This window comes from Hemitrygon akajei, chromosome 25 (genome assembly GCF_048418815.1).
Source record: "Hemitrygon akajei chromosome 25, sHemAka1.3, whole genome shotgun sequence".
Classification (NCBI taxonomy): domain Eukaryota; kingdom Metazoa; phylum Chordata; class Chondrichthyes; order Myliobatiformes; family Dasyatidae; genus Hemitrygon; species Hemitrygon akajei.
This window is the reverse complement of record NC_133148.1, coordinates 20,745,600-20,756,061: the sequence shown is the minus strand read 5'-3', so window position 1 is coordinate 20,756,061 and position 10,462 is coordinate 20,745,600. Positions and strand designations below refer to the sequence as shown.

At 45.9% G+C, this 10,462-nt stretch overlaps 1 pseudogene; it reads right to left on the bottom strand.

Moving 5' to 3' along the window:
- Positions 1–3,998: 3,998 nt before the first annotated feature.
- Positions 3,999–10,462, bottom strand: part of LOC140716248 (uncharacterized) — a 97,912-nt pseudogene continuing 91,448 nt past the window's right edge.

Here is a 10,462-nt window from a genome sequence, read left to right as displayed (position 1 = left end):
ATCCACGACCCTCTGGCTAAAAAAATTCTCCTCATCTCTTTTTTGAATGGGTACCCTCTAATTCTAAGACTGTGGCCTCTTGTCCTGGACTCACCCACCAAGGGAAGCAGCCTTTCCACATCTACTCTGTCCAACCCTTTCAACATTCGAAATGTTTCTTTAAATCCCCTCTCATTCTTCTATACTCTAATGAATACAGTCCAAGAGTCGACAAATGTTCCTCATATGTTAGCCCCTGCATTCCAGGAATCATCCTCGTAAATCTCTGAACTCCCTCCAACATCAGCACATCCCTTCTAACATGGGAGCCCAAAACTGCACACAGTATTCCAAATGAGGTCTCACCAGTGCCCCATAGAGCCTCATCAACACCTCCTTACTCTTATACACTATTACTCCTTCCGAACGGCCCCGTCCCCGCCCCAACCCTACCTTTTTATTCTGTTTTCTGCCCACTTCCACTCCAGTCCTGATGAAGGGTCTCGTTGAACGTTTGCTGCCCTTCATAAGTGCTGCCTAACTTTCTGAGTTCCTCCAGCATTTTGTGAGAGTTGCTCAGGATTCCCAGCATCGGCAGAACCGCTTGTGACTCTGCAGTGCCACCTGGTGGCTTTGATATGCAACAGCGCCTCACCAAGCGGGGCAATGTCACTGGTTAGACAAGGGTAATAACCTGGGCCAATACTGACCGTGACATTTTGGGAGCTTCGGCAGCCTGGAGATGATTTACCACCAAAAAACACGACGAAGGGAATGGAAAACAATAAAATCAGTCTTGTCGAAGATTAAGCGAGAGATCTCACAGGAACATCACGATTTAGAGACCGCTCCCTTCTGCCCGCTATCAGATTTCTAACTCATTTACCTCATTATCTATTTTGCACTATATTTATTGTAGGTAAAGCAAATTTCTGCATTCCAGTGTACTGCCGCCAGTTTGACGCCCGCGTTGTTTCCTTTGACCCGTCCCGGGACCGCTCCTGCGCCAACCGCCTCGGTGTTGACTGAAGTCACAGCCCAACGTCCCGCAGCTCTGCCCGGGGAGCGAACGGGCTCCTGCCTCGTCCCTCCAGGACACTGGCTCGCATTGCGAATGCTCGGAAACCACCAGAGGATGAAATTGAACTCTGAGGCTGAGGGATTTCTGGATAACACGAAATTGCGTGGAAGGTCAGAATCAAAAATCAGGGTTATTATCAAAATTCAAGACTGTTTATTGTCATTTTTCAATACACGAGTGTAAAGGAGAACGAAATGATTGATTCTCGGGATGCAATGCAGCATAAACAACATAATGATATACCTACAGAATTAATACACATCACACTGCATTGCTGCCGCAAAAACAACAAATTTCACGACAGTAGACCTGATTCTGCCGTCCCCTCCTCTGAGGGATCACTCACTCTCACCCACACCTCCTCTTCCCCTCCCATTTCCAGAGGGGCCATCCTCTCCTCTTCCATCCCCGCAGAGCGCAGAAACATTCCACATCTTCGTTAGGTCTCTGCTTCGACCGGGAGTGGAACTCCTCCTCACCCCATGCGGGTTTTCAAATGGCTTCTTTCGCGGCCTGAGATTATCTTACAGCTGGCGACGCGTATTTTTAATTTAATGCGTCGATCCCGCAGTTATTTCTGCCGTTGTAACCGTTCTCTGGGGCCTGCTCGAGTTGTTTCTGCTGCTGTGCGAGGGAATCTACGTCAAGTAATTCAGAATCTGGTTTAATTTCATTGACATATTCTGTGAAATGTGGTGTTTTGCGGCAACAGTACAATGCAATGCATAATCAACTATAAATTACAGTAAGATGTATATATTAAAGAGTTAGTGCAAAAAGAGGGGAAAAGTCATCGTCCATTCAGAAATCTGATGGTCTCTGTCGTGGGCAAAGTACTGGAGAGTTTAACATCGGTAGCTGAGAGAAGGGCGCTGAGTAGGCTACGGTCAATTATGGAAAACCCCGAACATCCTCTACATAGCACCATCCAGAGACAGAGAAGCAGTTTCAGCGACAGGTTACTGTCGATGCAATGCTCCTCAGACAGGATGAAGAGGTCAATACTCCCCAATGCCATTAGGCTTTACAATTCAACTGCCAGGACCTAAGAACTTTTTTTTTTAAAGCTATTATTAATGCTTTTTGAGTTAGTGATTTAGATGCATATCATATTATTACTGAGTTAAGTATTGTATGTAATGAGTTTTTGCTACAACAAGTGTATGGGACATTGGAAAAAATGTTGAATTTCCCCATGGGGATGAATAAAGTATCTATCTATCTATCTATCTATCTATCTATCTGAATCATCGGGCGTGTGTCTTCACACTCCTGTACCTCCTCCCAGATGGTAGCAATGAGAAGAGGGTGATGAGGGGCCCTACTGCTGTCTTTCTGAGGTATCACCTTCTGAAGGCGTCCTCGATACTATGAAGGAGTTGACTGAGTTTACAACTTTCTGCAGCGTTTTCCGATCTCCGTACCAGTTGAAATGCTCCCCAATGGTGTGTGTATATATAGAAAATTGCGAGTGTCTTTTGTGACATACCAAATCTCCTCAAAAATCTTAATGAAATATAGCAGCTGCCTTGCCTTCTTTGTATTTGCATCAATATACTGCACCCAGGCTAGGCCCGCAGAGATGTTGACCTCAGCAACTTGCAACTTCTCACTCTTTCCACTTCCGATCCCTCGATGAGGATTGGTGTGTGTCCCCTAGACTTCCCCCTTTCTGAAGCCCGCAGTGAATTCTTTGATTGCAAAGTTGTTGCTGCGCCACCACTCCACCAGCTGATCTGCCTCGCTCCTGCACGCCTCCTCATCACCGTCTGAAACTCTGCCGATAAAGGTTGTATCAGAAACTTATAGATGGCATTTGAGCTGAGCCCAGCCACACAATCGTGGCTGTAGAGAGAACAGAACAGTGGGCTAGGCACACATCATTGACATGCGCCAGTGTTGAATGTCAGCGAGGAGGGGGCGGTGTTTTCAATCTGCACAGACTGTGGTCTCCGTATGAGGAGGTCAAGGATCCAGTTGCCGAGGGAGGTACAGAGGCCCCAGTTTTGGAACATGTTGATTAGAACTGAGGGTATGATCGTATTTGACTCTGACTGTAGTCTGGTGTACAATATTGCACAAAACTCTTAGGCACCATAACAATGTATATGTGCCTAAGACTTTTTGCACAGTATTGTATTTGTCAACATGGAGCGGAAAGCGAGTTTATAAATCTGATGGGAGCAAAAAATGTTGGGGACTGGTGAGGGTGGCGTGGCACAGGAGTGTGGAACAGGTGGCAGACAAGGGGTGCCAGGGGCAGGGGGTGGGATGTGTACAGATACACCCAGCCCGGAGACACCAGGCAAGGTCATTTGATTCCAAACAATTGGTTTTATTGATCGTTACAGAATGTCTCTCTGGTGCTTCCCTCTCCCTTCCTCTTTTCCCAACCATGAATCCCCTCTCCCTGCCCCCTTCCCACTCTCAGTCTACAATAGAGACCCATATCAAAATCAGATTTATCATCATGTCATGAATTTTGCTTTTTGCAGCAACAGTACAATGCAATACATAACAACACACACAAAATGCTGGTGGAATACAGCAGGCCAGGCAGCATCTATAGGGAGAAGCACTGTCGACGTTTCGGGCCGAGACCCTTTGTCAGGACTAACTGAAAGGAAAGATAATAAGACCTTCTCCAGCTCTGTATCACTTTCGCCAATCACCTTTCCAGCTCTTAGCTTCATCCCACCCCCTCCAGTCTTCTCCTATCATTTCGCATTTCCCTCTCCCCCCACTACTTTCAAAGAGGGTGGGATGAAGCTAAGAGCTGGAAAGGTGATTGGCGAAAGTGATACAGAGCTGGAGAAGGTCTTACTATCTTTCCTTTCAGTTAGTCCTTACGAAGGGTCTCGGCCCGAAACGTCGACAGTGCTTCTTCCTATAGATGCTGCCTGGCCTGCTGTGTTCCACCAGCATTTTGTGTGTGTTGTTTGAATTTCCAGCATCTGCAGATTTCCTCGTGTTTGCTCTTTAAATGCAATACATAAAATTACTGCAGTACTGTGCAAAAGTCTCAGGCACCCTCAATTTCTTATATAAATTTTGTTTTGCATATTTATTTTTTGTTTTCTTCAACACTGTGTCAGTAGAAAAGAACAAATTTCAATTTCCGAACATTCATTTTCCAAAAAGATATTTATAGAGTTTTTTTGTATTTTGTTAAAGAAGGTAACATATTAAGTAATAGACCATTTCTCAAATAAAAGTGAATACTTCGTAGGTTTCTAGCCCAGTGCATGATTAAACAAACAAATCAATGACATCATGAGTTAAATGAACTAAACTGATTAACTGAAACAGAAACAGGTGAAGAAGGAATCAAACTGGCCAAAGGACAGCCAAAGTAAAAGGTGAGGGTGTGCCAGATGTGACAGTCGAACCTTCAAATCATCAGTTCTTACACCTTGGCAAGAGCGAGCATAGCGACAAGACACAAGGTGGTCGTTCTGCATCAGCAAGGATCTCCCAAGCAGATATTTCATGCCAGGCAGGAGTTTCCAAGATGTGCGGTCCAAAGAAGCACAAAGTAGTGGGCAAGGCTAAGAACCAGAAATGCACTGGCCGGCCGTGGAAACTGAGTGCAGCAGATGAGAGATACACCAAACTGACATCCCTTCTACGTTGGGAGAAGTCCAGCACTCCTATCAGCTTTGAACTCACCGAAACCACTGGAGCCCAAGTACACCCTTTCAAAGTCCGGAGAAGTCTTGTCCAAAGGGATCTTCGTGGAGGAGTTGCTGCCAAAAAGCAGTTCTTGCAAAGTGGAAACAAAGCCATGAGACTCGCCTATGCACAAAAACACAAGGACCGCGCTATTGAACAATGGCATCGGTACTCCGGGCTGACGAGTCAAAATTTGACACTTGGCTCAGGTAGGCAGTTTTTCCATTGAAGAGCTAGAAGAGCACTACAGGGATGAGTATCGAAAGTCCAGAACAACACAGGGACATAGCAGGTCAGGCAGCATCTATGGAGGAGGATCCAAAAGCCATCAATAAGGGTGGGAGAGAAAGTTGGAGTAGAGATTTCTAATTCCTCTGGTCAGCTGGGTCTTCGTGGCTGCACTCTGACCCGTGGAGCTCAAGGTTCAGATTTCCTCTCCAGTCCCTGAAACTCATACACAAGAATCCAGCTTCTGGGAGGATAGTGAACTTTCAGAGGGAATCTTGTCGAGATATTAAACTGAGGGCCCTGTATTCCCTCAGGTGGACAGGAAAGATCACCTGAAAAAAGTGTCCACTTCCCTCCACTTTAAATGATTAGTCCTCCACACCCACCTATAGCAATGAATTCCACAGATTCACCACCCCCCGGGTAAAGAAATTCCTCGTCATCCCAATTCAAAAGGGATTTCCTTCTAATCTGAAGCAGTGTCTTCTGGTTCTAGACTGTCCCACTATTGGAAGCATCCTCTCCACTTCCACTATAAATACAACCAAATAACAATTACAGCACGGAAACAGGCCATCTCGGCCCTTCTAGTCCGTGCCGAACGCTTACTCTCACCTAGTCCCACTGGCCCGCACTCAGCCCATAACCCTCCATTCCTTTCCTGTCCACATACCTATCCAATTTTACTTTAAATGACAATACCGAACATGCCTCTACCACTTCTACTGGAAGCTCGTTCCGCACAGCTACCACTCTCTGAGTAAAGAAATTCCCCCTCGTGTTACCCTTAAACTTTTGCCCCCTAACTCTCAAATCATGTCCTCCTGTTTGAATCTCCCCTACTCTCAATGGAAAAAGCCTATCCACGTCAACTCTATCCCCCTCGTTATTTTAAATACCTCTATCAAGTCCCCCCTCAACCTTCTACACTCCAAAGAATAAAGACCTAACTTGTTCAACCTTTCTCTGTAACGTAGGTGCTGAAACCCAGGTAACATTCTAGTAAATCTCCTCTGCACTCTCTCTAATTTGTTGAGATCTTCCCTATAATCCGGTGACCAGAACTGTACACAATACTCCATCTAGGACTATTAATATTCACGAGACACCCCATTTAAGAGATATTTAAGAGACTCTCAGATAGACCATAAAATTTAGGAGCTATGTTAGGCCATTTGGCCCATCGAGTCTGCTCTGCCATTTCATTACGGCTGATCCAATTTTCCTCTCAGCTGCAATCTCCTGCCTTCTCCCCATATCCCTTCATGCCCTGACAAATCAAGAATCGATCAACCTGTGCTTTAAATAGACATAAAGGGCCTCCATAGCTGTCTAAGGCAACGACTTCTACAGATTCACCACTCACTGGCTACAGAAATTCCTCCTCATCTCCATTCTAAAAGGAAGCCCCCCCCCCTATTCTGAGCCGTGTCCTCTGGTCTTAGACTCTCCCACCATCGGAAACATCCTCTCCACATCCACTTTATCAAGGCCTTTCACCATTTGAAAGGTTTCAATTAGGTCACCCCGCATTCTTCTAAACTCCAGTGAATACAGGCCCACCATCAAAAACTCTTCACATGACAAGCCGTTTAATCCTAGAATCATTTTCATGAACCTCCTTTGAACCCCCTCCAGTTTAAGTACATCCTTTCTAAGATAAAGGGCCCAAAACTGCTCACAATACTTTATAACGTATCAACATTACATCCTTGATTTTATATCCCAGTCCTCTTAAAGTGAATGCTAACATCGCATTTGCCTTCCTCACCACAGACTCAACCTGCAAATTAACCTTTAGGGAATCCTGCACAAGGACTCCCAAATCTCTCTGCGTCTCAGATTTTTGCATTTCCTCTCTGCTTAGGACATAGACAAACCTTTAATTTCTTCTACCAAAGTGCGTGACCGTACACTTCTCAACGCTGTATCCTTCTGTCACTTCTTTGCCCATTCTCCTCCTCCCTATTTGCTCAAAACTACCTGCCCCTCCACCTAGCTTCACTTCGTCTGCAAACTTTGCAACCAAGCCATCAATTCCATCATCCAAATCCCTGACATTTAATGTAAAAAAGGATCAGTCCCAACACAGACCCCTGTGGAACACCACTAGTCACTGGCCAAACTAGAAAAGGCTCCCTTCGTTCCCACTCTTTGCCTCCTGCCAATCAGCCACTGCTTTATCCGTGCTAGAATCTTTCCTGTAATACCACGGGCTCATAGCTCGCTAAGCAGCCTCATGTGTGACACCTTGTCAAAGGCCTTCTGAAAATCCAAATACACAACATCAATCAATTCTCCTTTGTCTACCCTGATTGTTATTTCTTCAAAGAATTCCAACAGATTTGTCAAGCAAGATTTTCCCTTGAGGAAACCATGCTGATTATGGTCTATTTAATCATGTGCCTCTAAGTACTCCAAAACCACATCCTTAATCAGTTCATCTGCCATTTCCTTGTCTCCCACTACTACCCCTCCAGCATCGTTTTCCAGCAGTCTGATATCCATTCACCTCTATTTTACTCTATATATATCTGAAAAAAGTTTTGGTATCTTTTTAAATATTATTGGCTTTTGTATTCCATCCTTACCTTTTAATGACATTTTAGTTGCCTTCTGCTGGTATTTAAAAGCCTCCCAGCCACACTAATTTCTGTTCTATTATATACCCTCTTTTTGGCTTTTATGTTGGTTTTGACTTCTGTTTGCCTTTTGAATGCCTCTTCTTGCCTTTAAAATACTTCTTCCTCTTTGGGATGTGTATATCCTGTGCCTTCTGAATTGCTTCCAGAAATTCCAGCCATTGCTGCTCTGCCATCATCCCTGCCAGTGTTCTTTTCCCATCGATTCTGGCCGGCTCTTCTCTCGTGCCTCTGTAATTCCCTTTACTCCACTGTAATACTGACACATCTGATAGGCACATGGATGAAAGAAAAATGGAGGGCTGTGTCAGAGGGAAGGATTAGGTGGATGGTGGGATAGGTGAAACGGTCAGCACAGCCATGTGGGCTGAAGGGCCTGTACTATGCTGTACTTTTCTGTAAACTACTCACCAGGCGTCCAGACAATGGAGAAAGTGAAGCCGTTGCCATTGGTAGGACGGAGGAGAAGCAGGGGCTTTGCTGTAAAAAGGTTGGGCAGGGACGGTGCGGGGAGAAACAGTTTCACGCAGTGAGTGTCTCAGTCTGGAACTCACTGCCCCAAAGGCAGGTGGAATTTTCAAAAGCTTTCAGCAGATTCCCGAGATGGGAAAACTGCAGGATGACAAGGGAGGAGTTGGGAACAAGACTGACTGGACTGTTGATGCAGAGCGGGCTTTGAATGACCTGCGCCAGTGCAGTAACGATTCAGTGATCGACCTCCTCTCCCCACCCCACACCGCTTCCTTCATTCTTTCATCAATTCTGACCTTTGACCCAATTCCAAAATCCCAACACGCAGCATACCCCTGAATCCCTCAGTCAACATTCATCTTCTGTTTCAAATTTACAACTCACAGAACATTAAATCCCACTTAAGAAAGAGTTAGACTTGTGAACACAGGAATTATTTACCACCGTGCTGCTGAAAGGCACGGCTCCCTGGTTCCGTTCTCCTATCCCAGCCCTTCGACTATCACCCCTCCTCCCACAATGACCACTATCATCACATTAAACTCTAGCCCAGCTGTTAACCTCGGTAGTGAACACAGTCTGGGATAGTGAGTGCGATCCAACCCGCCACATGATTATCAGGAGCAACAGCTGGAGAACCCAGCTCCTGCGGTCACTTGTGGACTCGCTGGTGCTTCCACAGGCCAGCCGACTGGGTGAATCGCTTCCCGCACCTGAAACATGTGAACGGCCTCTCCCCGGTGTGAACCCGTTGGTGTGTCCTTAGGCTGGATGATTGAGTGAATGCCTTTCCACACTCAGAGCAGATAAACGGCCTCTCCCCCGTGTGAACTCGTTGGTGTGTCTTCAGGTCCGATAATTGAATAAATCCTTTCCCGCACTGGGAGCAGATGAAAGGCCTCTCCCCAGAATGAACTTGCAAGTGTATCAACAGGCTGTCTGACCTGCTGAACGCCTGCCCACACTCAGAGCAGGCGAACGGCCTCTCACCAGTGTGGATTCGTTGGTGTATCATCAGGCTGTACGACTGAGTGAATCCCTTCCCACATTCAGAGCAGATGAAGGGCTTTTCCCCAGTGTGAACGCGTTGGTGATCCTGAAGGTGCGATGACCGAGTGAATCCCTTCCCGCACTCAGAGCAGATGAAGGGCTTCTCCCCGGTGTGAACCCGCTGGTGTTCCTGCAGATGTGATGACTGAGTGAATCCCTTCCCACACTCAGAGCAGCTGAACGGCCTTTCCCCGGTGTGAAGTCGGTGGTGCCTCTGCAAGTTGGAGGGGTGATTGAACCTTTTCCCACACACGGAACAGGTGAACGGCCTCTCCCCAGTGTGAACCTGCTGGTGAGTACAAAAGCTGGATGATTGAGTGAATCCCTTCCCACATTCGGAACAAGTAAATGGCCTCTCCCCGGTGTGAACTCGCTGGTGAGCCACCAGGCTGGACAACCAAGTGAATCGCATCCCACACTCAGAGCAGATAAAAGGTTTCTCCCCAGTAGGAACTTGCTGGTTTTTCATCAAGTCTGATGACTGAGTGAATCCCTCCCCGCAGTCAGAGCAGGTGAACGGCCTCTCTCCTGAATGAACTTGTTGCTGTACCATGAGGCTGGTTGGAGCATTGTATCCTTTCCCACACACAGAACACGTTAATGATTTCTTTCTGGAAAAAACTGGCTGGTGTCTCATCAGATCAGATGACATTGTGTGTCTTTGAGAGAGGACTTGGAGGAGAAGAATGTCCTAGATGTGCTGTTGTGTTCGCAAGGTCCTGGATCAATGGGTCTCGTACTGTAAACTTCAGTTCAGACACAAAGTTTCCAGTTGGAATGGATTATTGCTACTGGGCATCAACACCCCTCATTGTCTATTATTTTTAATCAAACAAATATCTGCTCCATCCTTCAGAATGAAAAATCATTTATAAAGTTTATCTCCAAGGCGGTTCATTAAAACCTTACCCACATGCAGAACAAGCATATGGTTTCAGTTTGATGTGACTGGTGAACGATCTTCTCTGACTGTGTGACTGGCCAAAGGTCTTCCCAGATTTGGTGTTCTTGATCACTCATGCAGTGGAACAACTCTTGTCTTGCTGGTTAGGCGGTGGTTTGTAATTTATCCTCGGAAGTAAATTAGTCCTTCTCTTCTTCTATATTTGTTGATATTATGATGCTGGTGAACTGAATTGTACAGGTTTGAATTTGGGATTCCCACATAACAATCCTCCAAATAAATCCTGTAAAAGGAGTTTACAAAAGCTCTCAATAGGTGATACAGGACAGCATTTCAGATAAGATCATTTTAATCTCAATGATGAGTTGTGACTTCTGCATGGGATTTGACATTTATCCAACTAATGACAACAAAATCAAGCCCACTGCCCCCAAT